The 27047-nt window shown below is 42.5% G+C and overlaps 1 protein-coding gene across 1 annotated transcript in view; it reads left to right on the plus strand.

The window, feature by feature from the left end:
• Positions 1-27047, plus strand: part of Schip1 (schwannomin interacting protein 1) — a 644640-nt gene that overhangs the window by 103206 nt on the left and 514387 nt on the right. The window lies entirely within an intron of this gene.

Here is a 27047-nt window from a genome sequence, read left to right on the forward strand (position 1 = left end):
CCTGGATTCAATTCCTAGTCCTGATCTTCCTCCCCCACCCCCCACAAAAAAATAAGTCTAGCGTCAATGAAAAACACTTCTTAAATTAGTAGCCAGTCACCCTTCATCTTCTTCTAACGCATTGGTCATACATACCCATGCAACACAGTTGCTCTTACTACTGACACTTTCCCAGCATCTGCTACTCATTCCCTCTCCATTCCCCTTTCCAGCTCACAGCTGATGATCATTCAACAACCACACTGAGAAAGCTTCATTCCTCCTTCTACTAGAGACAGAATTAGAAAGTCAGATGACTGAAGACGGACCATCTGAAAAAAATCCCACTAAAGAGTCTCTTAGGTTGGGTCACCCATAACTTAGGTTAGATTCTAGAGAATTGAATTTGAGGCAAAGAATCTAGTACAGCAATTTATTTGAGTGTGCTTTTGAGAATGGTTTCCATCTGAGAGAGATAGAATGGCAGTTTTTTTAAAAGCCAGCAAAGACGGATCAGTTGATCAACATTGAGAGCTCCGGAGTACTGATGTTGCTTGGAGATGTCTTAACTTTAGGTCAGGGAACCAAACTGGTACATCGCTACAGTCACCAGTCATAGGATGCTCCCCAAAAAAGGGGTGTGATCCTGTGTGGAAACAGTTCTTTCAACTCAACAGGGTTTCATAGGAAGGATGGCAGCCATGGTCCATGGTCACTCAGCAGAAGCAACATCCCTGACGTCAGGGAAATGAGCACCTCAGTGTCTTGAAAGGCCATCCTGGGAACCCACTGCAGCATCCACTAGCTTAGCTGGGCTGGGGACACAAAGGCAAGGCACCCCTTCCCCACTGTGTAGGTGAGTATAGAACTTAATACACAGAGGTCTGTCAGACTATCTCTTGGGAGGAAAAGAGGAAATGAATGTATTTTTATTGGTGGATCTTGGGTAGGAGAAATATAAGATTCCAAGCATAATTTTAACTCATCTTCCTGTTGCTTATAAGTTTATGGTATGGTAGTGTCTGAAAGAGAATACTCAACAGTGATATCAAAGATACAAATGACGAATCTTTCAGAGGTACTTGCTCAGTACCGATGCTCAAGTCTAAGTCCTTTTCCATGATATTGTGCAGTACCCATTATAACAGATAGTAATGTAATTCCCATTTTACAGATTATATATATATACAGATAAGTAACTTCCTCAGATTTTTGAAGCAAGAGCTAGAACTGTGATTCTAACCAATGTCAGGGCCCATGCTCACTGTCGCTGCATTATTTTACTGTAATTGCTAGCAAGTGGTAGCTTCTATGTTTAATATCTTCCAACAAGTCTTTGTCATACGGCAATTTAGCGAAGGAAGGCTCCGCAGTATTTACCTTTAGATCTACGTTGTGGTGGACAATCTCATTTAAACCCTGGGGGTCCTAGAGCTTGTGTATGTCTTTTAGAAGCTTGGTCTTCCAAATGGGCTGTATATTGGAATCATCCGAGTAACTTTTAAAACTCCCCAGACTCCGGGCCACACGCCAGAACAATTCAATCAGAATCTCTGGGGCCAGGAGACCCAGGCATCAGTAGGTTTGGAATTTCTCCAGGTGATTGCAATATGCAGTCACATTTGGAAACTGCTGTTCTGGGGCCCATCTGCCGGTTCTGCCTCACCACAGGGCTCTGCGCTTGGCTTTCTTCCCTCTTCAGTGGGGAGTGTTTTCCCAAGGTGGGCATCTTCATTTTTCTAAGCCTGTGGTGATTCTTCTCTTTCTTGAGTCCCAGTCTATGCCTGCACTGCTTTATGAAGCAGGAAACATTATTAATTGTCATCTCTCAGAGGAAACAAAGACACTGGAAGGTTGGGTGACAGTGGAAGGATTGGATGCCACACAGCTAAGAAGGAGAGGTAGGCTTCAAACCTGAGCATTCCTGTCCTATAGGCCAAGCGACTATTAAACCACACCACTGATTATATCCATGGCTTGAGTTGTTTTTTTTAAATCTGGATTTTTTTTTTTACTTAAAAATTTCCACCTCCTCCCCTCCTCCCATTTTCCTCCCCCTCCCTACATCCCCCTCCCCCTCCCTCTCCAGTCCAAAGAGCAGTCAGGGTTCCCTGCCCTGTGGAAAGTCCAAAATCCTCCCCCCTCCATCCAGGTCTAGGAAGGTGAGCATCCCACAAAGACTAGGGTCCCACAAAGCCAGTACATGAAGTAGGATCAAAAACCAGTGCCATTGTCCTTGGCTTTTCAGTCAGCCCTCCTTGTCCGATAACGTTCAAAGAGTTCGGTTTGATCACATGCTCCATCAGTCCCAGTCCAGCTTGCTTTGGTGAGCTCCCATTAGATCAGCCCCACCGTCTCTTGAGTCTTATTTGTTAAACTAAAATAGACTTTTCCGCATTCAGCTTTCTTCTGTGCCCCAACCCGTTAAAAACACAAAACAACAAAGTGCAGTTTATTTTCCAACATTCTTTTTTGTCTTCTTTCATTAAAGGTGCCTTCCCACTTGAACTGTAAGGTTTATCTTTAATTCCTGTGCTCCTTTTGCTACATGTATATAAGCAAACCATTCGAGAGAAAAATATGAGCCATGGAGCTGATTGAAATGAGATTGAGAATGTGTGAAATCTGCTCAGTCCTTCCTGGAGGCAGGGACAAGTTAGCAAATGTTGAAATCCACCCAGGTACCACTTCTCATTGATTCTGCTCCCTCTAAAATATCTTACCTCTGTCGTTTTTTATGGCGATTGTCTTTGCCCCAGCCCCACCCACCGTTTCTTGGCTTCTAAACTGTTGTTCATGTCTTTTGACTCCTTGCTCCTTCTTAAAACTGTCTTTGATCCAGATAATGCTGGCTTAAAGGCAATCATATGAGCCTGTCTAGGTCAGTTGGAAAAAGATGCATTATTAAATCTGAGCACAATTTACAAAATATCATTAGAAATCTTAGGAAATGATGTCAATGTGTTCAGCAAGAACCAGAAATATAAAAGTAAAAACTTAAGGGCTGTGGGGTCCATACCCAAAGCCAAAAGATTGTTACCTACAAGCAGGGCATGTAGGTGTTGTGTGGGTATACAAGAGTGAAGTGGCTCTCTCACCAAATCATTACTTGGTAGCACATACCAAGCCAGAAGTCCCAATGCAGTGTTTTGGTCTTTGAATGGTGGAAACCCATTCCTATTTTTCACTAATGGAATGAAGGTAAACAAACTGTGTGCTGGGTCATTGTGTTCTATGGACTCTGTTTTGTAACCAGCGGTCCAAGGGAGCTTGTACTCTGACTCTTTGGTTGAGTTGTAAATGCCCTAAGATCATGCATTTTAAAAGTAGGTCTTGTAAATTCTAATGAGAAGTGCTCTCCAGCAAGCTCTGACATGAGCACTATCCTATTAAACAACGACCGTGTGACAGAAGCAGAGATGTTTCCTCAGAGGTTATAGGCTTACTAGATGGACTGTGACATTCTAATCAGGCAGCAAAGCATGTGTACAATGTCCTTTCCCGTACCATCATTGCCTCACAAAAGTGAGATCCTCCGAGTCTCGGCAACTAGAAAGAGGGAAGGAGAAAAAGACGGCATCTAACACTACTAGGCATCTAATGTATGCAAAGCACGTCCCAAGCAAAATAAGCGCCCCATTCTCGTTGGCATGGTGGAACTGTTAGTGATGGAGAACTTACTTCCTCTGGGAAAGTTTCCATTTAGGCAATCAACTGACATGACCAGGAGCTGCAAGTTTTGCCAATAAGACATTAGTGGTTGTTTCTGAGGTAAATATCTCAAAAAAAGAATTTTATCCTTGAGAAAGCTGTGAGTTCAGGCCGGGGTGTGACTCAGTAGTAGAGTGTGGACTTAATGGCCTATCCAGCAGATCCGGGGTTCATTCGCTAGTGGAGAGGTAGGGAGAGGTGATAAAATAACTCACCAAAGACTTTATAGCTAATTCTAACCAGTAATAAAATTCAAGAACAACCTCGTGGGATGCTAAAATATGTGTCCCTTCCATTGCCAGTATTTTTCTTTCTAGTGAAGGAGGTTAAATGTTGGGCAATGGTATTGAGAGAGACTAGACTTCAAGAAGCATTACCTTATGGTCCAGGAAGATGGGTCACTGGGTAAGGACTGGTTCTGCAAGCATGGGGACCACAGTTAGGATACTCAGCACCCACAAAGATGCTAAATGAGTATGGCACCCTGATAAAGACAAGAGGTCCCTGGAGAAAGCCAACTAACTAGACGAGGTGAATCAGAGAGCTCTGGGTTCAAGCATAAGAGACCTTGCCTCAATGTATGATGTGGAGAGCCCTTAAAGAATACATGTGAAGTCAACCTCTAGACTCCAGATGCATGTGTCCCTGAATACATAGCACAAAGACACAGATGCCTATTATCAAAAAGGAGACAGAGAGAGAGATATTAACTTCCATTATTCTGAGAGATAAGAAATTTCCCCCAAAAGAATATGGAGATAGATATGTAAGGTGCTTTTCATTAATTTAGGTGATTTAATTATTGTATATACAGATAGTATAATAGGTATAATAATACTCACCCAAAATGTTTCTATATCTTTATCTCTTGAATGTGGGTGTGTCTTAGTTACTTAACTATTGCTGCAATAAAACATATGGCCAAGGCATTGAAAGAAAGCATTTAATTTTGCTCACAGTTTCAGATAGAGTCCAGGATGGCAGAGTGAAAGAGCAGTTGAGAGCTCATATGTTGATGTGCAAGTGAGAGGCAGTGAAAGTGCTTTCTGGAAACGGTGTGAGTCTTTTGAAACTTCAAAGTCCACCCTCAGGGATACACATCCTCCATCATGGTCCCACCTCCCAATCTTCCCAAACAATTCCACCAACCAGGAACATGGATTCAATCAAAAATATGAGTCTGCGGGACACATTCTCATTCAACCTAACACAATATGGTAAAGGGGACCTTGTGTGTGATTAAGTTAAAGAATTTGAGATTTGTAGGTTATATAAGTGGACTTTTGTTGGTGTACAAAAGAGTTTCACAATAGCTTGGAATGAAATATAGTAAAAGTTTATTTATCTGAGGATAAACTCACAGAAAGAGTAGCAATCTGCAGTCCTGTGTGTGTGTTGGGAACTGGAACCAAATCCAACAGTCAAGAGGCTCACACATGCTTTTTGTCTGCATTTATAGTACATGAAACTATGCCCAAAGTGGGCTAGTATCTTAAAGGTTATTGGCTGAAGGAGTTCCCACAGCATGCCCTCTTTCATCTAAATAAGAGCGTTATAAGCCTAATACAAAACTATATACAATAAGAACAAATATCAAGTATTGTCCAGGAAAAAGAAGAGGCAAAAACATATGCAAAAATTAGAATTACAACCAGCATGAGCAACATCAAGAAAAAAAATGCTAAATGTTTCAATAGTTATCCTATCCTAGGAGTCTAAGTCTTGGTTCCTTTTCCTTGCCCCTTGTAATGCTTTGTTCTTTGTTTTGTTTTTATTTTAATTTTTTCACTTTATTGCATTAAAAAATACCTAGGGCATTAGGGAAGTCCACCTTTAGGTGTGTCTGTGAAGTCTTATCCACAGATTAACAAAGGAAGAAATCCTCCCCTGAGCACGACTGCACAACCCCTCAGGTTGTGATACTAGTCTGAATAGAAAGGAAAAAGGAGAAAACCCATCTGAGCAATGTCATCCCTTGTCTCCGCTTCCTGGTCCACAGTGATGCGAACAAGCAGCCTCATGTTATGTCCAAGCTGGTTCCCTGGCCCCTGCTGCTGTCACAGATTTCCTGCAATGACAGACTTCACCCTTAAGCTATGAACCCAAGCAAACCCTTCCTCCCAAGTTGCTTCTTGTCAGGTCACAGTACTAATACATCAGATCACATAGAGGCAGCTCCGAATCCACCATCTCACCCAGGCTATAGTGACTTTCCATCCCTTTTCTTACTTCTGCAATTCTTCAGCCATGAAGTGAGAAGACAAGTTGCTTGTTCCTTTGTCACATTGATGTTGATTTGGTTGCAGGATTTGCCTTTATGGCATTTATGGGTCAGTTGACTCATGGGTAAAGACCTCCTTCCCCAACATACAGAGGATTGGGTAATGAAATACAGTACACTGGGAAACAGAGGATGTGGATGGGTTCTTTCCTTCCCCATTCAAGGTCGTCTGATGTCCCAAAGAGGTCATATTAATTCAGAGGTTATTTGAAATGATACACAAAGCTCTCTCTCTCTCTCTCTCTCTCTCTCTCTCTCTCTCTCTCTGTGTGTGTGTGTGTGTGTGTGTGTGTGTTCCTTTCTTTAATTGTAATATTCTAGCGGTTATGTATCTTCTCATCACTTTTGGAGTAATCCAAGAGAAGAGTAGAATAGTCTGAGAGCTGAAGGCAGGTAGGAATTACTTGGCAGATTGGTATCACATTCTAAACATGAAAACTAAAGGCCAGGTTTCTTATCAAACCAGAATCAAATGAAAGAGAACACGTGATTTTGTAGCAGGTTTCTCTGTTTCTACTCCCTGCGGGGATTTCTTCTCCACATGCCTCCTATGGATGACTTCTCTCTACACCTGAGGAGGACCTCAGGGTGAAAGTTGGTTCTCTCTAGGAGTGAGGGTAAAATAGTGGCTACTCCTTCCTGGTTGCTTCTGGTCTTCTTGGCGCTCCCCGATCCACACCTTAACTGACACAGTGCAGGGAGGCTCCACAGTGGCAAGCTGAGCCAACATTTCAGGCTCAATCACCGCATTTGTTCTGGGGCTAAGTGGCAGCTGAGCACAACCGTGCAGATTGCCGCGTAGAGCTTCGGGTAGGGAGGGAGCTGCCTCAGTCAGCTTTCTTTTCAGCCCAGTGAGCACAGCTGAGCCCAGACAAGTAACAATTCCTTTTTTTCCTCTTATAGAAGGTACAATGGATTTTTAATTGACTCCTACATTTCTAACTGCTTTTGGACCCATACTTGCTAACTGTTGGTGCATCTAGAATTCTGGGAAATGTCATTAACTAAATCTCTTTCTATGGGCAGTTTATTCTTATAGATGTGTTGCCTGACTTCTGTTAGCTTATCTGGACTTTCCCTCTTTTATGCAAAGACTAAGACCCCAGCATCACTGAGTGAGTTGGCATGGGTAGTCTCTGTCTGCCCAAGTCAATCAACCTAGGTGTATTTCCTGAAGGGATATGAGGCAGAGGTTTGCGCATGTCAGAAACAGTTACGAAGAGGGTGGGACCCGGGGTGATTATGCTTGCCTTGAATGACAACCTCAGGACTCACTGTTAAGTGGTAACAAGAACTTCAGCTCACAGCAGTGAAGAGGATGGGCAGTCCATCTCTCAGATTTTCTGATTTAGTTTGTGTCTTGCAGTCACAATGTGGTCCCAAACATCACAGTAAGCCTTAGTCATCTGTCCCAAAAACTAATCCATCCCTGCCCTACCCTAAGAGGTCTAAAATCTGTCATTTTGTATATCAATAACATTGCCAAGTATACGTGGTGTCTGAGGAGAAAGACACCCTCCTCTTGTGTGTGTGTGTGTGTGTGTGTGTGTGTGTGTGTGTGTGTGTGTGTATGTGTGTGTATGCCTGTTATGGGGCGTTGGGGTGTTTTAATGGCAAAATATTTCTGTGTCTAAGAAGGTAAACTATCCTTGTGTGAGAAAGCCGATTAACAAGATAAGATGATAGAACTCTTACGTATGAGAGTCAGCTCTGTGTGGCTTATGGAAGACACAAGGTCATGGTTCTGTATAGAAGAATGAGCTCTAATAGGTGTGAGGAGGCGGACGTCCATGGGCATAAAACATCTGGACCTCCTTGTGTGAATGCCCACTTAGAAGAGAATGTTACAGCTGTAACTAACTTCCTAAAACCTGAAACTTCATCTCACAATGTATGAGGCAAGAAATGGAGTCATCAGCTAGCGGCAGGGGAGGCAAGATGAGAATGCCTCACTAAGAAAAGGTACCAAACCATGTGGCTAAATATAAATAAAAATTATGGGTTTTAATTTAAATTGTAAGAGCTAGTTGATAATAAGCCTGACCTAATAGGCCACACCGTTTATGATTAATATAAGTCTCTGTATTTCTTTGGGACTGAATGGCTATGGAACTTGGTGATACAGAAACTTCTGTCTACAACATACTATTCTAAAAAAATAGGAATTTTCATACAGAGTGTATGTTCTAGGTTTTTTTTTCTATTGCTATAAAAAACACTATGACCAAAATGTCAACTTGCTGCTAATTTGATCACTTCAGTAGAGGGCTTCAACTGAAAAACTGTCCTGGTTGCCTTAAGTGATGTGGGATGAACCATCTCAGTTGTGGGCAGCAGCTTCTGGTAGCAATGCAAATAAAAGGGCAGGGCAGAAGACAGAGTCACCTTTTGCTCACACACCCCCCTCCTTGCCACCAAGCTGCTTTACCCTGTTGCCATTACTGCTGATTCCTTCACTGACATTAGAGCCAACATGTTCAAGCTTCCATTACATACCAACCAGCAGTGGCTCTCAGAAATGTTGCAAGTTTCAGTGACAGATTGGTACTACTCAGGCGTGCAGCTGTAGACTGAGCAACTCCTGGGTTGTTGGCCTCCTTAAAGAGTGGTACCCAGTCTCAAGGACTGAGCAGCTACAGAGTTCTCAGCTTTTTGTGTGTGATTCAGCTGTTATTGCTATTTTAATATAAGCAGGCACTATATATAAATATATATATATATATGTTCACTTTTCTTTTTAGAAAACCCTGACTAACTCAGGAAGGCAAGAATTTAATTGCCTTAGGCTTTAAGCAAGAACTGAGGCAGAAACCATGGAAGAATATTGCTTATTGGCTTGCTCCCCTAGATAATTTCTTATAGAGCTATAAATTAGCTATTTCCTTATAGAGCCCAGGACTATCTGCCTAGGGTTGCCACCGTGCACAGTGGGATAGACTATCCTATGTCAATCATCAATCAGAACAATTCCTCACAGGCATGGCCACTGGTCATTCTGACCCAGGCAATTCTTCAAATGAGGGTCATTCTTCCCAGTTGAGTCTAGTTTCTTCAAGTTGACAATAAAAACAAGCTGGTTCCATATCTAAATAGATAAATGCCCTTTCTATTTTTGCACTATAAAGTCAGAGAATTAACCTCATAGTTAACAGTCTGCCTTTTTTTTTACCTGCTTCAGAAACTCACTTGTAAAACCCTAGAGGTTTAAGCATCCATCTGTGCGTGGGCATGAAACAATACAGACAATAGCTTTTTTTTTATTTTTCCATCAGCAATTTTCTTATCAATAATACATGAAAGATAAAAGCTATGGCATTTTGAAATGAAGAGCTATGGCTTATCAAGATACCAAAAAAAATCATCAAAGACGAGTAAATGTCCAGTATACTATTTTGATATAAAAAAATAAAAAGATGACTTTGAGAATCACTTGACTGCTACAATATATGGTTTTTAGAGCTATTTCTGCTCTGGAGTCATGGGGATAAGGCATCATATTCTCACTCATGGAACTTGTAAATAGGATTTCTGATCATTCATCAAACACCGATAAGAAGGGAAGTCCGTGTTTGAGGAATGTAGGGAAGTCCGTGTTTGAGGAATGTCGTAAAACATGTCTAAGAAAATGACTCTGAAACGATCTATCTTTAGGGGGACATTTGTGATAGTTATTAGAATTCTAGCTCCATCTGCTTGGCATGGGGAGAGGTGATAACCAATTTCCTCTTGACCCTTCGAGACACTTGAGAACTGTGCTGTTTTTTTTTTCCTAGTAGTACTCCTCAGCTGAACAAGCCGGAAACAAATGAAACAAATGCCGCCAGATCGGACTTCATTTGTACACTTGCTAAGAAAGAAAATACACAGTGGTTTGGAAGCAATTAGGGCCACAGTGCACTGCACCATTGTTTTAAAAATTATCCCTTAGCTCAGTTTTGACAAGATAATGAATGTGCCGTTGCTGGTGTGGGAGTGGAGCATCTTAGAGGGGAGGAAAAATGAGCTCATTGAGTCTTCATGGACCATCAAGTCCAGAGACCTTTCCCTGTGAAAGTGCCCTGTGTGGATGCTGCTGGGGAGTTCCTGACAGATGAGAGAAAAGGGCCCAGACTATTCCTCAAAGCCATCACCAAAGTAGTGGTGCTATGCTCATTCTAAATAGTCCTGCTGGTGCCTCTGGCTTCTAAGCTGTTCTACCGGCTCTTTCTGCCAGAAGAGGCCTCAGCTCATGTGCTTGACAGTTCCCAAATTGTCCCGTGTGCCCTCTGCCTGATGACAAGCTCTCTGTGGTATTCTGAACTCCGCTGTTCTCCTTTGAGATAAGGCTAAATAGAAACCTTTCTTTCCCACATCTTGCATTCCTTATTTTTCAATCCTCTCACAGGGCATTCTTCCCTCACACAGAGCATTGATCCTAGAGAAAGGCTTCAATTTACAAAGAACAATTTCATTTTCTCCGAATTTTTATTCACAAGAAGCCTTTGAATTCATTCAAATGGCCTGAATAATGGCTTTCCTAAAGACGTGTCTATGTCCCAACCCTAGCAACACAAAGCTGATATAATTTGGAAAATTAATCTTTGCAGATGTCTATGGGCATGTGGATCTCTGACTTTGAGATTATTTCAGATTAAATGATGTCACATCCAATGGAAAGTTTGCTTACAAACAACAAGATCAATATAGGAAAGAAGCAGAGAAGGGACGAGAGAAGATGGAGGAAGAATTTGGAGTTCTGTAGTCAAGCCAAGGAAGACCTGGGTCCATCAGCAAAGGCAAGCAAAGATTCTCCACTGGAGCACTGGGGAGAAGGTGGCGCAGCTGCCACTACTCTGAAGCCAAGAGGTGACATTTTGCCCCCACTTTTGAGGACCCTGGATTCTAGAGATTACATTTTAGATGACATAGTAGGACATAAATAAACTCAAGGACACAATGTGTATCTAAATAAATTGACAAAAATAATAAGTGAGTCGGTGAGCAGGAAACAAAAAACAGGCTATGGGCTACCATGGCCTCATGGAGGATGAACCCAACCAAGAGTGGACCAAGGCGAGAGAGTGGTCACTGCTAGACAACAGGGGTACCTCATCTGCATAAAATTCATTAAATTTGTAAGACCAACTAAAAGTCAGTTCTTAATGATTTATCAAGAGCAAACAATTATAAATGATATCAGGGACAAAATAGTTCCTCTCAATATTTTGTTAATAATAATTTTATGCAACCTCTACAAAACTTTTAAGTTTAGATGCCATGCATATAAATCAAAAATAGGCACTTTTTTTTTTTTAGTTTTTACTTTTGTATGTAAAGCATTCTGCACTGGATCGAATTTGAGTTGTGCAATGGGCAGGTACATAGAGGGCTCTGATCCCACCAGAGGCTTAGTTGCTCATCTGTGCTTAGTGCTACCCACAGGGGCTAGGAAACGGCACCCGCTCCAGATCCATGGACAGATGGAGGATAAGGAACAGGTGGGACATACACACAGCGGAAAATTATTCCACTGCAAACAAAAACGAAATCATGGTACTCACAAGAAAATGGGTGGGACTGGAAATTGTTATCTAGGTAAAGTATTCCAAGGCCAGAAAACAAATTCTCATACATGGGTCTCTCTCTCTCTCTCTCTCTCTCTCTCTCTCTCTCTCTCTCTCTCTCTCTCTCTCTCCTCTCCTCTCCTCTCCTCTCCTCTCCTCTCCTCTCTCTCTCTCTCAGTTTCAAATTCAAGTTTCCAAAATACATGCCAGCCCAGGCTACATGTCTCCGTCTTCCAGTGATGACTCGGTTTCTCTAGGTGCCAAAGTAAGCAGCTAGAAGCCATTTGCCTCCCTGGTTTCCCATGCTGGCCTCAGGCCTATGAAAGTCACCCTTTTCAGCCTATTACTAGGCCACAGACGTGTACACTGAGAGGTGGTAGCCCCTGTTCCTCTGGGAACTTGGGGACTCCAGCAATGCCTCCCGCTGCGGCTCTTTTTTCTTTTTTCTTCTTTTCTGGAATCTAGGGGTTTTTCCTTTCTTAGCTTTGAGTTTGGCTATATGTCTGTAGTTTTTCTTCAAGTTCATCGGAAAGCCCACATGTTTGGGCCCGGAGGGTTATTATTATTATGTGATTATGCTATCAGCTCTCCTCCCTCTGCTGCCCCTCAGGGAAATCTGCTGCTTGCTTTAAAACCCTTTCAAAAGAAGCCTTTGGGAAGAAAAACATCTTTTTCCTCTATAATTCCTTCTTTTCTTAAATTCCTTCAGCACAAAATATTCACGGTACTGGGACTCCAGTTTGTTTGTTTGTTTTTAAAGACAGTTAATAAAAAAGTATACAAGTTTACGTGTTACAAATTTTGTATGACAACGGGCCTTATGGAATGAAGACCTGAATACATGGCTAATCCTAGAAGGTGTTTTTTGTTCAGGATGGATGAAATGCAGAATGTCACGAAGAAATTCGATCGGAGTTAAGTGTGATAAACCAGCCAGAGGGGTAGCAAGGCTGGCTTGAATTCCTCTCAGTGGCCCCTATCAGCAGCAATAAAGCTGCTCCTTCCCTTGGTATAAGGCCCCTCTCTAGGCAGAGAAGCATGTGGTAGTCTCAGTCACACAAAGGCCAGAAGGCCCCTCCTCCACAGCGGCTTCTTAAACTTCTTCAGCATAAAAGTCTCAGCATATCACAGTGCCATGATTTGGGGGTAACATGTCTTGAGCTGATCAAGGGCAAAACCATAGTTCCCATCCATCTAAAACTGTAAAAACTAGTCGAAGTGTTCCATTATGATTGGGTCAAACAAAAGGAGATAGAGAGGGAAAGGACAAGGTGGAGGGACAAGAGGGTACTTAGGTCAGAAATATTGAAATATGAACCCAGGTGGAGGCAAATTTACCTTCTTCCAGAGTGAGAGGGAAGTTGGTTGAGCCTGTGCTGGACTATGTCTATGTCTCTAGAGAGAAGAATCACTCTGTATCACTGTGCGTTTTCTGTGGACTATGGAGCTGCAGAATACCTCAAAGCTGATGAATACCTGGACCAGGTAGCCCCCAAAAATGTGCTGAATATGTTGGCAACGCCAATTCCTGGTTGAAGCACAGCCTATCCCTCTACTAAACTGTAACGGTATCGTGGGTCTTGCCTTCCACCTGATGAAATTTCTGTCTTGAACTGGGCTGGTTCAAGTCACTGGGGATCTCCAGAGCTCTGATTGGCTGACCACTTGGCTACTCGGGCATGTCTCACTGGCTGCATGGGATTGAACAAACACACCCATCTCTGGTGGGACCTGGAGGGCTTTTTTCCCCTCTCCTAAAAAAGGAAGACGTTTAAAATAATAAATAAATGTGTAGGGTGTGTGTGTGTGTGTGTGTGTGTGTGTGTGTGTGTAAAGAACCCTAGATGTTCTTCTCTCCTCCGTTGTTCCCTTTCTGATGCTAACTCCAGGCACACAGAGGGCTTGTCCCATGATCGCCTGTCACTCATCCTCACTCCACCACACTCTTGTTGGTAAACAACAAATAAAAGATTTCTCCTCTTAAACTGCCAGCCGGATATAATTTCTAAGCCGTCCTTACCGAACTCTCCTTCTCTTGAAAACTGATGCTGCCTTCTCCTCCTGGAATCCAGGTAAAGAAGATTCTTAATTACTTCTGTTTCTGCTGCTTCCGCGTCTAAATTGCCTAATGGCTGCTGCCCTTAGGTCCTGCCCTATCAGGGCGATCTTCCCGGCCTTGCCAGTAGCACCATCCGTCAGGTAATTTGCATGAGTAGTTCTTTAATAACCATCCAGCCCCCACATCCCCATCCCTGCAGGATTCTCATTAGTCAGGAACCTAATTCAAGCTTGAAAGATCTCCATTACACTGCCCTTTGTTTCCTGGCCATTGCCTAATTTTCTGTTCAGCGGGACATTTTTTTTTTTCTGCAGCCTGTGACTTGCTCCTTGACTGGCACTCATGCATTTCTCTTTTGCAGGATAAATAACTGCACAGTGGCACACTTTCCATCATCTGTTAATGGTGTGTTCACTTTGTCGGTACAAATGAAAGGTCACGGGCATATTATCAAAACAACCCCTAAAGTTACCTTTGAAAACAAAGTGATGTTATGTAAAGATAGAAGTCAATGATCTTGGTGAGTTCCCGATAGAACATCCCCATTGTCTCAGTATGTGGGTGCACCCCTCGCGGTCCTGAGTTCCTTGCTCGTGCTCCGTCTCCTTCTGCTCCTGATTTGGACCTTGAGATTTCTGTCCCGTGCTCCTCTGTCTCTGTCTCCTTTCATCGCCTGATGAAGGTTAATATTCATGAGGATGCCTATGTGTTTGTCTTTGGGTTCACCTTCTTATTAAGCTTCTCTAGGACCATGCATTATAAGCTCAATGTCCTTTATTTATGGCTAGAAAAAGCATGGGATAAATCCGGACTAGCTGAACATAGAGGACAATGAGGAATACTGAGAACTCAAGAACAATCGCAGTGGGTTTTTGATCCTACTGCACGTACTGGCTTTGGGGGAGCCTAGGCAGTTTGGATGCTCACCTTAGGAGACCTGGATAGAGGTGGGCGGTCCTTGGGCTTCCCACAGGTCAGGGAACCCTGATTGCTCTTTGAGCAGATGAGGGAGGGTGACTTGATCAGAGGAGGGGGAGGGAAATGGGAGGCGGTTGCGGGGAGGAGGCAGAAATCCTTAATAAATAAATAAATTTAATAATAATAATAATAAAAAAAAGAAGTCAATGATCTGAGAGTCTGTGTGAAGGTGAACGGACAACCCAGATCCCAGGCTTGATTTACCCATTGACAGCGTACCTTTTGTTTTTACCAATTTAACAGCTTGCTTATTTCTTCAAGTTTACGCAACAAGTTTGGGTTGCTTGTTAATAGACATTCATAGAGTTAGATCGTTTAATACAAAAGTTTGGACTCTTCCCAGACTCTTAACACTTTACAGACAACACAAAGCTTACACTTTGCACCTCTCTGTGCGCTATCATCACTGATGCTTTTGAGTACATCCCATCTACACTACTCTCACTCAGTAGGCTTAGGATGCGGCCTGGCAACTTATGAATTTCCATAGGTGTCTAGTATGCTTGGTATGTAACCAGAGTTGGCGCATTTCTAGAAATTTTGTTTTCTACCACTCTTGCAACATTTAGTTGTTAGTTTCTCATTATCAAATGACTAAGTTATCGTCCAGATTTCAAAATGTTTCTTCAAGACGTGCCCCTTTAGAAAAGCAGAGCTTTGTCTTCCGTGTTTGCTGGGTGTTCTTTCTTGCTTAGTTGGCCTTCATCTGGAGTATGGATTCCCCCTTACACGTACTATCTAGGAATAATGATCTTGAATTACATGCAGTATTAAAAATAGGATTCCTCTTGCAATGTAAACCAAGGAGAGTGGTCTCTTACTTAAGGCATTCTCCCTCCTTCAGCAGACACCCCCCCTTTTTTTTTAGCTCTTCCCGGTCAGAGCATTCTTGTCATTTTCCAGGCTGCCTCACAAGCCTCTTCCTCTGATTCATTTAATCTCTCACGTGACTAACTTTTCCTACCTCTGTGACCCAATACCGACAAGAAGCAACCATTTTAAGGGAGGAAGGATTGCTTCTGACCCATGGTTTGGGGTTGCAGAGAAAGCAGGAAGGTTGGAGCTTGAGGCTGTGTGATCTTGTCTGCGCAGACCAGGTAGCAGAGGAAGGGACGGAAGATGAAGCCAGGCTGCATAAACACAAGGCTTACCTTGAATGATGTACTTCATTCAGCTGGGCCTCCTGAAGGTTCTAGAACATCCCATCACGGTGTGCCAACTGGAGATCAAGTATTCAATAATGCAAGTCCTACGGGACATTTTATATCTAAACTGTGCCACCAACCAAGTCCTTCCTTCCCAGGTCACAGCTGAAACATTATCTTCTGTAGACTGACTTCCACACCTGTCCTCACCTCATTACTTCCGTGTCCACATACAAGCTTGCAGGGCCGACTCCTATGTGAAGATGTTCACCTATTCACATTGACTTTCTTCCTTTCCCAGATCTCCTACTAGAATAAAAGGCGACTCGAGGACAGGGACTATGTTATCTTCATTACTGTAGCTTTTGGTGGTGGCAACACACCAGGGTAATGGTGATTAACAACAATAATAAATAACGATAAAGTATCTGGTGGCTCTCACTATGTATCAGTTACTGCTCTAAGTACTTTTAATTATTTATGCATACAAGCCTCAACAGCAACCACACACGGTAATTCTTGCTATTATTCCCATTTTAAACATGATCAAATGAGCATTCATCTCTCTCTTTCCCCCTAGTTCATTATATTGAATATTGTAGTTCACAGAGCTATCAATTAAAATTGCTGAGATCTGAATACAAGCATTGTGCCCCAAAGCCCACGGGTTCTTAAATACTGTTGAACAAAATTATAGATAAGAAAAATGTAGTCACAGGCCCTAGGGGACATGGCTCTTACTGGGTGCTGCCCTACAGATTGTGCAGCCAGAAACGAACAAACGGCCTCTGCTAACAAGTAGTATAGCATCTCCAGAGCTCAGCTGACTCTGGCCTGGCTGCTATCACATGTGGACTCATGTGATCCCAACAGGCCTAAAATAACCTCCCCATCTCAGTGTCTGCAAAGTTCCCGTGCCTTACAGGTTAACACATTCACAGTTGTGGGACTATTTGGTTGGCCTTACTGTATCTCCTAGAACCTCCAGTCAAAATGACTAAGAAAAACATCTCTGATAGAGAGCTATCCCCACTTCCTGGGCCAGTTTAAAGAGTACTGTGAAAGACAAAAGCAGACACAGACCCTTTTCTCCAAACTTTGATCTTTGTAAGGAAAGGGCTGTTTAAATAGAGATGTATTGAAGAGGGATAAAGGAGTTCTTCCCCAGCCAAGGGAAGAAAAAGTGTTTGAACTGTATAGCACGTCTCTACATGAGACTAGTGTAGGACCCTCTCTAAGCATTGAGTGGTCAGCAGAGGAGACAATCTTTTGACATTTAGAAAACACCAGACCATCCAATGCCCAGAAGAAATGGTCTAAATAAAACTTTTGGTTGTAATTTGCTAAACATTAAAAAGCCAATTCCGAGATCTCTCAAAAGAACCACAAGGTTTTAGAGTAAACTATTAATAACCTCTCTATTGCTAGAGAGTCTAATGCTTTCCTTCTGATTCTGTTGTCCTGTCTTAGTGATGTGGAAGGATTGGTCTCGTTAGGATGGCAGTGTTGGGAGGGGCAGGATTCATGTATCCATGAATAAGTCCAGGCCCAGGTTGAAATGACTTTTCATAGCTCCACTTCATACCCAAACCTGCAATTCTTCCTTGATTGCCAAGACCCCAGGTAGGAGAGGGGAAAAGCCTGTCTAGTAAGATGCTTTCCTGCATGCCCAGTGGTGTCTCTTGGAAGAAGTTTGAGAGGTTTCTCTTTGTGGTTTTGAAATTCCTCCTGTTGAGGCGTGGAAGCAGCCTCATGGAAGAGAGATGAGCACCCAGGCAGTGTGCTCCATTCTTCCCACAGCACAGGTTTCAACGACCAGCGTACTCTTAAGAGGCTTTGATAATCCATTTCACTCACACTTTATAGGACTTTAAAAGGCAGCTTCAGCAGCAGGCAAAGGGGAGGGAGCTTATGAGACAGAGCGGAGACATTGTGTGCTTGGGCATCTGGGAACTGAGCTGTGCTCCTTTCAGGCTCGTAGGCTGAAGTCTAACCCCAGAATTTTATAATGTATTTGGAGACAGAGACTTCAGCGGAGGGTCATCAAGATGAAGCTCTAGTCCTGCCAAACTGGCGTCCTAATAAGCAGAGAGAAAGACAGAATGGGAGTATGCCCAGCAGGAGGGTCATCAGGACACAGCTGCGGAACAATCCTTTGCCAGTCCATGAGAGGCTTCAGAAGAAACTAATCCTGCTGGCACCCCACCTTGGGCTTTTAGCTTCCCACATTATTAAAAAAATAAAATAAAATAAAGTACATCTCTGTATGTTGTCAGAGCAGCCGAGGAAACCAGTGCCATTGCTTGTTTATCTGGCCTTGAAGGATGGAAACTGCTGGCAGCTGGATACTTCATTTCCAGCATCAATGCAGTGAAACCCAGCAGCCAAGGTGGGTCCATGGTGACCATGGACCACAAGCAGACGTCAGGCATGTGGTTTTAAAACACTAAGGCTTCAGGAGTTCCATAATTTAGCTTTGGACTATCATTTGGTCTCTGTGACTGTATGCTTATACACAGGCATTGGAAGCAAGAGAAGAATGGCAAAGGTCTTCTACTGCGGCACATCTTAGATCTTTTGAGACAGCATCGCTCACTGGGGCTGAAACTTGCTGACCGCTAGGCTGGTTGACCCATGACCTCCAGGGATCTGCCTGACCTGACTTGCGATGCTGGGGTTGCAGGCATGCTCGACCATGCCCAGCTTCTCACATAGGTGTTAGAGGTTAGAATCGGGTCCTCTTGCCTTCCTAACTCACCGACCCATCTTCCCAGCCCTTTGACTGTTATTTTTATCTGCCAAGCTAGGAAACGAAGGTGATAGTTCATGTAACTTACCAAACTGTCAGACCTTCAGGTAACAGTTTCCGCATAACTGTCTGTTGTGATTCCATGATGCATCCAAATCAGTTACTGTTTGAGTGCTCAGTTATTCTAGAGGTTGATTTCAAAGAAACCTCATGTATTCTGAAAAGAGAGACACCAGCATTTGAAAATGTAGAATAAAACAGCTGACGGCAGTTGAGCCACTGAAGTTGAAAACAACACCTGCTTTTTTGCTTGGCTGTTTTCAGATCCTTGTATTTGTCTTACCAAAACATAAGACAAGTAACCAATATATAAAAACAAATATATATATATAATATGTATTTATATACATATATGTATATATAATATATATTTAACAATTATAATTTATATATGTTTAGTCAAATCTGAGGCCCCCGTCCTCTAACACCCTATATCCAAAGAGGCTGGAATGTAATATTGAGTTGGAAGTGTCACTCCCAGCATGCCAAGCGCTGACCACTCCCACAGGGTATCTAGGGTCATGTGGGAACAAGGGACACGTGGTTTTGGGTTTGCCCGTGTGCTCCTTATGTCTGTTCCTCGCCATGCTCTCCCCGTGTCGTCTATTAAACACAGGCATTCAATTTGGCTTAATCTGGTTTGATTGGAGTTCTTTGTGCCAGTGGAGAGGTTTTCCTTAACAATATATTGTATACATGCACATATCCTTATGTATACCTATGTATTATATATACTTATTGTTATCGATATACACTATAATTGTATATAGAAATATATAATATTATATATAATGCAATTATATATATTACATTATATATTACAGTATAATGCTTTGACATACTGCATAGCATTTAAATCAAAATTATTAATTACATTTCCTTGTTTTTCATTTCTTTATGATGCAAATGTTTAAATTCTGCTTTCTTCTTGGGCAGCACACAGCACTGTTTCTGCCTACAGTCACCACGCCATCGGTACAGCAGGAGGACTCACTTCTCCTTTGAAACTGTACCCCATAGACCAGTCTTTGCCCATCCCTGTGCCTGCTCCCCTCCACAGCCGCTGATAAACACCATTCTACTCTATGACATCAGCTCTTAGGTTCCACACGGGTGGCATCACATTGCATGTCTCCTTCTGTGCCTGGTTTATTTCATTTAGCCTAATAACCTTCAGTTCTACCATGCGGCAACCATGAGCATATTTCATTCTTTGGCTGAATGTGCTCCATCGTGAATTTGTGTCACACTTTATCCATTCCCCAGCAGAAGGACACTTACATTGTTTCCGTCTCTTGCCTTATGTGAGTAGTTCAGCAATGAACACAGATTACAGATGTCTCTTTCACATACTGATTTCAGTTTCTTTGGCAATACACCAAAGAGTGACATTACTGAACCATGTGGTAATCACAGTTTTGATCTTTTGAAGAACCTTCATGCTCATTTTCATCAGCAAGGGAAGAGTCCTGTGCCCTCCACATCTTCACCAACACTTTCTGAGACCAGCTAGTCTTTCTGGAGCATAGTTATACTATCTTGGGATGTTGACTAGCATTTTTCTGAGATCAGTGGTGTTGAGCATTTTTTTTTCTCATTTTTATCCATGTGCCTCCTGGACATTCGTATATCATAAAGAGACTTACTGGCAATTTTTAATTGATTCTTGCTACTGAGTTTTTACTCCTTTTGTATTTTTCATGATAACTTTTTGCCAAGCAGTATTTGCAAGAATATCTTCCAACATTCTGTAGATTATTTCTGAACTCTGTCAATGGTGACTTCTGCTGTACAAGGCTTGATAAGATCCCATTTGCCTACTTCGTTTGTCTTCCCTAAACCTTGGGGGTCATTGCTAAACTTCCTGTCCTGAAGCATTTCCTCTATGGACTCTCCTGGTAGTTTCACAGTGCCATGTTTTATATTTAAGAATTTTATCCATTTTAAGGTTATTTTTTGTTATAACTGGTGGCAGATAAAGGTCTTGGCCAACTCCTCAGCATGTGGCTAATGCTCCCATCCCCGCTGCATTTCCTGAAAACACTGTCCTTCATTAGATACCATTCTTGGCAGTTTTGTCAAGGTCAGTCGGTTGCATGTGCCTGGGCTGACCTCTCGCTCTCCATTCTGTTCAATTGGGCTGTGCAGTTTTTTGTAATGCAATTGGTGCACATGGATTGGACCAAGCCTGCCTTCAATAACTGGGCTGCTTTGTGTGACTCTGGGTCAATTTTGTGGTGTTGTAATTGCATCTTTGAAACATCACTGACCGAAAGAGTGTCTTATACTTTGGGGCCAATTTACTAAATATAATAACTATGGAATCTTGACACCAAGGGCACCACACTCTGTAGGCTGCTTTCCCCAATACTGCAGAGGCTTGACAACAGACTTTCAAGGGTTAAGTAATTCTTTTCTGAAAACCTGTTCTTAAAAGGGCCTGCCCTGGCCATAGAATTCTGAAGGGAATGGCCCTGCAGGTGATTGCTCCAGAGTGTTTCCCACAGAGAGCAAAGTCATTATAAATTATAACAATTTCCTCTAAGTAGAGACAAACACCGGTGCTTTGAAGGGCACTAAGGTCCTGCTGCCACCTCAAAGGCTCCATGGAGACTCAGATGTGGCCCACCTGTCAGCTTTTCTGTCTTTCCCACAGTCCAGAGTTTTCTAAGCCACATACACCCGAAGTCTCAGTACCTGAAGCAGACCAAAAAAGGAATGTTTTTTGAAGCAGCTTTTAAAAATTGTTTCAATTTCATTTACTCTTTTCTGTATTGGAGGGGTTTTCTAAGAGTCCTCACCTCTGCCAAGGACAGAACCAAAAAAAAAAAAAGAATTTAAAATAGTAGAACTGAACATTAAGCTAGCAGAAACACAAGACAGAATAAGCACACAGGTAATTCCATAAGAGAAAAGGAAAGTTAAAAAAAAAGAAAATGAATAATAATAATAATAAGGGATTGGAGAAAAAAAAGTCTTAAGACAATAGACCAAATATTGAAAATACACAGAAAGAGCCAAGGAAGTCCCTCCCCAAGAGCAAGCATGGAAGCAAAGGAGCAGAACATTGGAGTTACAAAGGCAATGTCCACTGAGCATAAGTTCTTTTTCCTCTGGAAGGAGCCAGTGCTTCTTGGAAGACAATGGTTGAATCTGGGTTGGTGTCAGTAAATGTGCAGGTCCAGGTGAATCTCTGTGAGTTCGAGGCCAGCCTGGTCTACAGAGCAAGTTCCTGTACAGCCTCCAAAGCTACAGAGAAATCCTGTCTTGAATAACCAAAAAAAAAAAAAAAAGAAAAAGAAAATGGTACTATGTGAGAAAAGGTATTCTCAAAGGTTGATGCTATGTTAATTTACTCTTGATATCTAAAAAGAAGTAATGAAGATGGAAAATAGACAACTAATTGTCAAGAGTCAGGAGATTTAAGATGACAAGCAGTGAGGGGGCGGAGGCAAGATGACCAGAAGTTCAAAGTCATCCTGAGCTCTGTAAGGAAGACATAGCAAGAAGAAGGCGAGGGAACTGTAATCGGGGTGGGATGCGTTAGGCAAGGTTTCCTTTCTTGCCTTGGAGAACAATTATAATAATTTACTTGATGATCCACCAGGCTGCCCACGTGTTGCACGTGTGCATGTGCATTAGCAGGCACATCTACTCTGCCTGTGCTCAAGTTTGTGGAGCAGGGTGAACAGGGATCCGCTGGAGCCCCCGAGCAGATTGCTTTCAGCTAATGCCAGCAGCTGCTGGAATCGGGAGGTTAGATGGGACAGAGCATTGCTCCTAGGTTTATGTCTCTGTATGATGGGAAAAACCTTCAAATGATCCAGGTTTAAGTAATAGCATACATTCTAACCTAATAAAATCAGACAGTTGTGGGAACAGCAAACATAGCAATTGCCACGTTTCACCTAGAAAATGTGGGTTTCAAAAGATATTGGGAAATCCATAGGTTTGGCGATGGTGAATTACAATCTAATGAATTGTCAATTGCTATAAATTATTTAGCCACCATAAAATTGTAGCTACTGAATTTCAAGGCATATTAAAGCTTATAACTCCTCTATTGATATCTTCAAAACCCTATTGCCCAGAGTAAGCACCTTTATTATTCTGTATGTGGCATGGGTAGGGCGAAATATCAGATTCTTTCCCTTAAGGGAATGTTCCAGAATGTATTTGACTCTGCTCAATTTACAACTGGGTTAATGCTGGGTAATATAATAGCCTCTAAAAGTGGCATTATGGATTCAGGGACTATCTCTCTACTTCATAGTTGTTGATAGGCAGGACCAGAATGCACCTCAACAGACGCTGGTTACCTGGAAACAACTCTATGTTCATTCTTGTTCATTCTGGCTAGCACAATCCACGGAGAGGATTCTGAAAGATTTCCAAAGAGCAAAGTAGACAGTTGAAGCGAATACGTGCTGTAGCGGCTTCATGGAAAAGAAGGAAAGCAGTCTTCCAGGGCTTCCCACCGCAGAGAGAACATGATGTTCCTACAAAGGCACCAGGAGGTTGCAGTCAGTGGAGAAGTTAGCACACTAGACATGAGAATTTCACTGATAACGACTGTGACAACTTCATGCCAAATGCAGAAGAAGGAAGCCTGGTGAGGAGTAGAACGAGGATGAGAACGAAGAATACTAACCAAGCTGAAGATGAGAGCATCCTGGGGCTCTGCATCGAAGCTCGGGTCACACTTAGGGACCATTGTACATTTTGAGGCTGGGAGCAGGGTGCAGATCTATTGTATAAGCACGGAGTTTGAAAGGCATTATTCTGGAGAGGGCTTAGTGCTGGATAATGGGGACACTGCTGCATGCTTTTGCGCTTGATGTTTTCCTTCCTTTTTTGCCCTCCATCCATATATAACTCACTTTTCTCTGAATATATTTCTACTTGTCTTTTTAAAAACTTTTTAGGCAGTTGTATCAATCTCATGACCACACAGAGATTAACATCTAAACACCCTAAAAGCAGCTGTAATGGCAGAGGGCAACTGAGGCTTGATGTCTTCTTTCCACATATTCCAGACGGCCACCACAGTCTGAAGAAGAACTATCAGTTATGATTTGGCTTGGCTTTAGGATAAAACACTTGTCTGTATCAAAGGGTTTCACCTACTTTTTGCGACGCAGCTTGGGGAATAGCTAGGACTCTGAAGTGTAGTGAGCACTAATGGGGGACTCTCCCATGTGAGCAGAATAATACTAGATTGCTGGAAGTTTCCTGTTGATTTTAAGTGATGATATTCTGTTTCCATGGTTCTCCTATCACTTTCTCCTTGTGTGGATTTGTCTATTCAAGAAAATAAACACTTGTTTTAGAATGTATGACTCCAAAGGGTTGTTCTTTTTCACAAGCTCTGACCTCCAGGTGTCAATAGTCACAATGTGGTACTCGGTGGTTGCTAATCAATTAAAAAACACAGGGATAAAGTGGGTCGTATTGGCAATGGTGTCATGGCTCATAACAAAGCCCCTCTGACACAACGTCTTTTGTGCATGACTTTTCTTGGTCAAAAAAATATACTCATCACCCCTAATTCCCACCCATAGCAGTTAAGGTTTGAGCTCTGGGGGCTTTTTCATTCCCTTCCATTTTCCACATGTTGGTACACCATTCACCTTAGCCAGTGAGGAGCAACAGCACCAGGAGCTCTTAGGCCCGCCTTCCTTAGCCCTCTCCAGAACAATGCCTTTCAAGCTCCGTGCTTATGCAATAGATGTGCACCCTGCTCCCAGCCTCAAAATGTACAATGGTTTGTGCGACTTTAGAGCATCAACCTTCTTTGCAACGCTTGGAATTTCATACAAATAATATACGCATTCAACAGAAGACACCACTTAGCTTCAGAGGGATCATACAAACAGAAGAGCAGTACAGTGCACGGTAGGAATGATAAATGAAACAAGCCTGCTATCTTCACTGTGAAATTTAATGACTCTCCCTATGGCAGGTCAGCACCAAAGAATATGCAGAACACTTTCAAATTTATCATTGTAATCAATCATTCATAAAATGCATGGTAGCCATTGATACCATCACCCAATGAATGATGAAGCTGAGACCTAGAGGGGAGGAAGCCAGTTATCTAAGATCAGACGGCAAGCAGGTAGATAACGTGAATGTGCCAGACCGTCAATCTTAGCATATTGCAAATTATTGCAAGGTCTTCTTTATGAGCACCCTTGGTGAGGTAATGTCACTGATTACCTCATTCATGGGACCAGAGTGGTAAGGTAGGGTTGGGGTTATGGAATCGGGCTGCTCAGGTTGCATCTAATTGCATGTTTTGCAGAAGTGATTTTGAGTGTATATGGGAATGTGTGAATGCTCACTCAGTTATGTGCAGGTGTATGAGGGTATGCCCACACCCATGCATTGTTCATGCTTGTATCGGTGTTTTGGTGACCAGAGGTCATCTTTGGCTGTCGTTTCTCAGGAGTTGCTCAACTGCTCAACTTATTGTTTGAGACAGAGATTCTCTGGGAGATCTGGGGCTTTCTGATTAGCCTAGGCTGACCTGCCTGCAAGCTCTAGTGATCTCTCAGTGTCACCTCCCCAGTGCTGACACTACAGGCGTGTGCACCGTACTGAGCTTTCTATGTGGCTACTGTAGATTGGCCTCAGGTCCTCACGTGTGCATGATAAATACACAGTGACTGAACTTCCAGCCAGTGCCGGCACACATGATTTTTAAAGTTACTTGGTGCAAGTAATAAAATTCATCAGTTAGTTGTAATAACAGTAGTTCAAAGAAACGAAAGGAAATTAGCTGCAGAAGGTAGTGCTCTTGTATATAAATCACACTTTGAAAGGAAATTTGAAGGATTTCTGGTGATAAAGGAACAAAACTGTACATTGGGGAGCCAGGGGTGGTTTTAGTCCCAAAGATTATTTTGATTTAGGCCAACAGTGAGTTTTAAGATCAGAGATTAAATTACTGGAAATAAGGGCTATGTGGCCCTTCTATGAGAGTTCAATGAATAATGTAGGTGAATAACGAGGCCCAGAGTGATGCTGGGGGTAGAAGGAAGGGAAGGAGAGTGGGTGGGAGGGAGGGTGTGGGGATTTCTACACTATTACTCCGTGAGCACGTAAGGAGCACAAACTCACTTTCCAGCTGCACTAGGAAAGACATCTCCTGATAAAGGTTTACTGCACAGAAGGAAGCACCCCTGAATCAGGTGTAAGCTGGTGGGGGATCACGAGCTGCTCTGATTGCCAGTGCTTTGCTGTGGTCCACAGCACAGAGGAAGTGAAGTTGCAACACGGACTCGCTTATCCACATTTGCTATCCCGTCTCCGTTCTGAGAGGTATTTCTGTGTGAGACTGTGTGCTTTTTGCATTTGAGTTCTCAGTCTGAAGTGTGGTCTCTGGTATTTTTCCCTCCAGAATGTAAAAATACAGAAAGTGCAAAATTCTTGTATCTAATAGTTCATTTTCAGCTGATTTTCTTTTTATGGCTATCCTCCTGTTAGACTGAATACACTTTTTGAAAACATTGTGTGTGTGTTCGAGCGTGTGCACACACACAGAAGCCTGTATGCATGTGTGTGAGTACCGAGGTAGGAGTGTTGAGACAACTAGTGGGAACCCATTCTCTCTTTCTACCCTGGGGGCCCTGGGGATCGAACTCTGGCTGTTGGGCTTGACAGCGTGTCTTTATTCTCCAAGTCTCCTCACCAGACCTCTAAGTAAACTTTGAGTAAAGGGACAACTTTTAAGTCATGACTAATAATGTTTAACAGTTTTACATTCTGGATTTATTAGCATGTGTAAGATTCTTCACAGTTAATCTTTTCATTTTACAGGGATAGCAATAGAATATCGGTGACCTGAAGTTAGCAAAAGCTCACTCGCGAGAGCACGCTCCAGCTCACAAAAGAACAGAGAGGGCTTTTCATTCTGAAGCATAGTTTTCAAAATACCATGGGGCTGACTGACCCCAGCAGCTTATTCGAATGTGGATGAAGGGCTGGCCCGGATGACATCATTGTCAGTGTGTCTGTCTAAAAACACCATACACTCCAAGATACTCCCAAGGACTGAAATCATCTCACACCCAGGGACCTAGGACAATGACTCAGAAGTTTAAAATGAGTTTTATATAACATGGTCCCTTGGCATTTGTTCAAATGAGTTTGACTGTTCAGCACTCATATTTGGCAGTCAAAATCTAGGGCATCCTGTGCATGTAATATGACTGACCAGTGTAGATGGAAGCTGCTTGTTTGTTTCCCAGCTTCCCAAACCTGAAATAATCACACAGAGACTATACTAATTCAAACACTGCTTGGCCTTATTTATTTTATTGTCTTTACTCCTTTAATCTATGATTGTCTGTACTCTTTTATATTACATTTACCGTTTCTTTACTTTTGTTCCTTCTCTCTCCCAAGCCTATGTACATTTTTTTTAAAACACACTGTGTCTTGTTTAGAGGTCTTTCATGTCTGAATCTGTCCTATTGTGTATCTGAAATCCTTTTCTGACAAAGAGCATTTTAAGATGGTAAGGAATATGGCTACTGAT

This window comes from Microtus pennsylvanicus, chromosome 16, assembly GCF_037038515.1.
Source record: "Microtus pennsylvanicus isolate mMicPen1 chromosome 16, mMicPen1.hap1, whole genome shotgun sequence".
NCBI classification, from domain to species: Eukaryota; Metazoa; Chordata; class Mammalia; order Rodentia; family Cricetidae; genus Microtus; species Microtus pennsylvanicus.